The sequence below is a fragment of the Ceratosolen solmsi genome, unplaced genomic scaffold (genome assembly GCF_000503995.2).
Source record: "Ceratosolen solmsi marchali unplaced genomic scaffold, CerSol_1.0 scaffold56, whole genome shotgun sequence".
NCBI lineage: Eukaryota > Metazoa > Arthropoda > Insecta > Hymenoptera > Agaonidae > Ceratosolen > Ceratosolen solmsi.
The window spans coordinates 2,899,296-2,904,295 of record NW_011948425.1 but is presented as its reverse complement, the minus strand read 5'-3'; the positions used below and the strand labels follow the sequence as shown (position 1 = coordinate 2,904,295).

General features: G+C 31.3%; 1 protein-coding gene across 1 annotated transcript in view; it reads right to left on the bottom strand.

Moving 5' to 3' along the window:
- Positions 1-5,000, bottom strand: part of LOC105363011 (homeotic protein labial) — a 24,435-nt gene that overhangs the window by 17,717 nt on the left and 1,718 nt on the right. The gene's annotated exons all lie outside the window — the stretch shown is intronic.

Genomic DNA, 5,000 nt, shown 5'->3' with positions numbered 1-5,000 from the left:
CGGGGCACGGAGCTTCGCTCGCTTAACTTTGCGTGTCAAATAGCAATGAGTGCCCGTGAGGATCTCGGGCTTCCATCATCATCCGCCGCGCAGCTTTTATTAATTCGATTTTAATGAGCTTTTAAGCTCGAGAAGCGCGACTCCTCGACGTTAGTCTGGCAAACTGCGGCCACGCGGAACTGATTATACTCTGCTTGACTATATTGCCTGAGGTCATTGACAGTTGCCTCGGTGCTTTAAAACTAAATGAAGAAAATTTGCACGTGAACTTTCTTGGGTATATTTAAATAAAAAAAACTATACGAGCTTTTTTTTTCTATCGCTTATGTACTTATTATACATTTGTTTATTCGATAGAGAGAGAGAGAGAGAGAGAGAGAGAGAGACTGAGAGACTGAGAGACTGAGAGAGAAAGAGTATATGAATGTATATATTATATTTTCACCAGAAAATTTTTACTCTGTCCTTGTATATACAATACGTAACGGAACTTTTTATTTTCAATATTTTATTTCAATATTCTCTTCAACGTTCTTTGTTTTTATAATTTATTTATATTGCTTGAAAATACATTTACACACGAGCACGTACTCACTTAACATTATTAACTCAATTAATATGATTAAATCTTAATTCACATTTATTTACTGCATTATAATTTTTCATGGTATATTTAATCATTTATAATTGTGCATATTTGTTCTAAAGTGGTTAAAAAATGGCAAACAATTAGCTGAATACAAAGAAAACTTATTATTATTTCGTCATATATAAAATGGATTAAAGAATACTCGTGTAATTGCATGAGCAGTTAATAATTATTAATTATATTTGTTAAAGAATTATTTGAGTAGTACTTCACAATGAATAGTGCCAATTATTATCATAATTTTTATTATTCAATTTCCAACATTCGTATTTATAAAATCTCATATTATTATATATATTACCCATCGTTATATCCAATCAAAAATATTAATTTTATTGCTTTAGTGTGTACAAGTTTGACATATTAATTAAAATTTGTAAGATCTAACAAATCAAAGTGTATTATTTCATATCTAGAATTTTTTTCTAATATTTATATATATTTTTTGATCCATAAATTATACGTTTATCAACACCTTTATAATTTAATTAAAAGTTACTTGCAATGCATTATAATTATTAATATGTCTATAATACAAGAAATATTTATTGTATAAAAAGTTAAATAAAGAAACTTTTTATTTAGATTTAAACCGTGATTCAATGGAATGTTTTAATACTTGAAAGTATAGGAACAGAATTATTTTGATAATTTTTTTTAATAATTTATCAATAATGTCATTTAATAAGTTAAAAAAAAATACATAAATTTGTATTTTTTTTTCTTCTAATTACTAACTTTATTATCATTATAATAAATAACAATAATAATTATTATTCGTGGCAATATATTGTTCTTGAAAATTATGTTGAAATTATTAAATTAATATACAATGTTTTGCATATGGACATGCTGATTTTTTAATATCATTTTTGTAATAAATTTTTTTTATAAAAATAGCGAGTTGAATATTCGTAATGGAATAGTTCGATAATTAATATAATATCAAATAGAAAGTAATTCTTAAATTCTCTGATTCTTTCAGAAAAAGATTCCGATATGTATTATTTACAATTAGAAAATAACAAGAATGAAGTAAAATCCTTTTAACAAGTATATTATTGTTATTCTACTATCGAGATTTAAAAGAATTTTTTTTCTTTATTACACGTTAAGTTCGATAGAGCTTATGTTGTATAAATATTATATGCGTAAAAGCGTTTCTCATTATCTTAATTTGTCATTATCGGACGCATGGTACTTTTAGTCAAATGTTCAGATAAGTACTTCACTCGTAACTCTTCATCAAATACATATTTCGGGACGATACGATTATAGTTAACTAATCATCGCTGATATATATATATATATATATATATATATATATATATACATATGCATTTATTTATTCATTTGTTATATATAATAATGTAACTTGTCTAAGGAATTTCGCTCAATCACTAATTAAAAAAATTTCTCTACTTTGTCACATATCATTTATCGATTGTTCAATTATATCTACATACACCTCGTGTTTGGACATCGTTTATAATTATTCTATTTTTATAAAATCTTATTTCGTAAACTCTACAAATTATTTACTTCAACTATTTATTCCGATGTTCATTAATATATATCATAGCCTTAAATAGCCTAGGGTAAAAGTATAATCAATATAGATGGACATTATCATGAAAATGGAATATTTAAAAAAAATATATATATATATATATATATATATATATCGTTGGATTTCATATTAATATTGTAATAATATTTATTAATTTGTATAGATATCGAATTATGAAAATGAAAAAATGTTATCTTTTCGATAAGTTCCAGAAAAAACTATATATATATATATATATATATATATAAATATTTTGTAAATTAAGTCGTCGTCAATGTTGCCTTTGCGAATATATCATCTGAGAATTAAAACTCTATTTTACAAGTATACCGAATTTTTTTCGAATTAATGATTTACTTAATATATTAAGTATTCGTAGTAATCGTAAAGCTGGTCTTATTACAATTTTAACTTTCAAATAGAATAGACCGTGTTATGTTTGATTTTTTTTTAATTTTTACTTCAATAATTACTATCCTTCATATAATTACTTCAATGTTTAAAGAGAATTTCAATGACAATTTGATTATTCGGATTCACCTCTTTTTATGCCCGACACTCATACGGACGAGCGTGGCAAAAACAAATCCTTATGTAAATGATCGCCTTCGGCACAAATATAATCACCAATGAAATGTGTGCACGCGCGCACACTCGCTTGCGAGTGAAACGGGATAATCGAGCAGACAATGATTAAGAACGAGCGCAAGGAAATTTTTTTAAAAGAGCCACGCGCGCACAAACCACGAAGGGCCGAATGGATAGGTCGCTGTCGCGTCACCGATCTCTCAATCGCCATCCATGGCACGTACGTATCCTCGCTGTCCTTGTGTACATCTCGAAAGAGGAGAGGCCACCGAAGGTGTCATGCCGTCGAGTGCGCAGTCGCGATTCCCATTCCGATAAATCGAAGGGGTTAAGTGCGCGCGCTTTTTTTTACTCTCCCGGCGATCGTAGCGTTCGCCACTGACAGATCAGGAGTTGCCAAGCGGTTGTCACGATTGATTTATGGGCTCTCGCGGCGCTCCCAAGTACCGCATTTGCCCCTTTCACGATAACCGCGGCCGCGACTTATCTGTTGCGTAGACTCTGCCCTCGTAATCTTTATCAAGGGGCAGCTGCGACCGCTTCTGCTTGCGGAGTGGCTGGGAAGCTGAGTTCCGGTGAAAGTGCTCGCGAGGATGGAGACGCGGATTTATCGTCGTTGATATTGTGGCCAGCTCGCGGTGATGGTTGAGAACCAGGAGATATAGCTAACGCGCATCGTTGGCTTCGGAAGTTTGGAGGCGAGTTTAATAATCCGGATGAGCGATGGTTCGTTTGTTTGGTACGCTTGTCGCAATACTCTTAGCCAAGTAGTTATTATCGTATGATTATTACACTCGATAATGAGGAAGGAAAAATTCTAGGATCTTGTTAAGCCGCCATTTAATTTGTTATGAATATTTTTGTAATTTAGCCAGTCGGAGGATAGTTTTGTTTTTAATTTTTTGTTTGTTTTGTTTTATAACGGTACGGAGAGTGTTTGGCCCGTCCAAGAGGAAGGAATAGCAGCTCGATCAATTAAATTAATTCGTCGAGAGTTTGCAGGTAGTTTGAAGTTTCGTTCACTGAGTCTCTTGAGTTATGGCAAATGGCTTGGGTAAAATAAACGAATTTTGAAGCAACGATGGCTTGTATTGATTGATTCGCAATGATATTAATTATTAGAGAACAATATATTATTTGCAATATTCAAATATATTTTGACACGGTTGTCAATGATAAGATAATTATGGATTAATAAGAAGTACTTAATCATCGTAACGGATAGTAGTGAATCAAGGAGCATTTTAAAGAGATTCGATTGAAAAGTAAGTTATTCGAAACGATTGATGTTAATAGAGTCATCTCATGATAATTATAAATTGTATAATCTATGAAAGCCTAATTACCTTGACCGTGTTATTACTGAATAAATCATTATAAAAACTGTTTGCTCTTCAACGGTATTAATAAAAGAACAAAAAAAAAAAAAAAAAAAAAAACAACAACAACAAAAAAAAGCAAAAACAAAACAGAAATAAAAATATATATAAACAATAATAAAATGGTAAACAAGTAGGTTTGTATTTAGAAAAAAAGTACGTTAATGATAAACATTGGTGCTATTAAATCAATATATTCTGCTATAAAATTGTGTCAGCCTCAGCCGATTGAAATCATTAGATATCGTAAATTAACAATATTTATATGGGAATAGGCGATAAAGTAAGAGAGAAAACAAACATATAAGTAAATAGAAATTTCTCAAAATAAAGCCAGCATAAAATTAGTAAAGTGCAAATCATTTTCATTCTCTTATTTACAATCTCAATGCATAAATCACAGATGTTTGCTGCGTAACTCAGCACATTCATTTACACAATGGCAATATAAACTGGTCAAATCAATACATCATTCTTCCGAAATTGGTTAAATCGCCAAAGTGTCGGTGGAACAATTGGCGAATAATTGTAAGCATATTTCGGGCCAACGCGAAAGCCTCTGCGTATCCTCGACAAATTCCATTGGCTTTCCCTTTATTAATGCGCCCGGAGTAAATTGTGCAAATCCTTTCGGCTTTACGTAATATTCCCAACGATTCGCTATGGGTGCTGCTCCTCCTACCGTCTCGCGATCTCTTACGGGAGGTCATCAACGCGCTCTGATTGAATGATGCTGCAGGTTCTCTCAATTTCTTACTCAGCGAAGTGAGCGCTTGGCGCCGATGAGCAAAATACCTTTTCGTTTATAATGAGT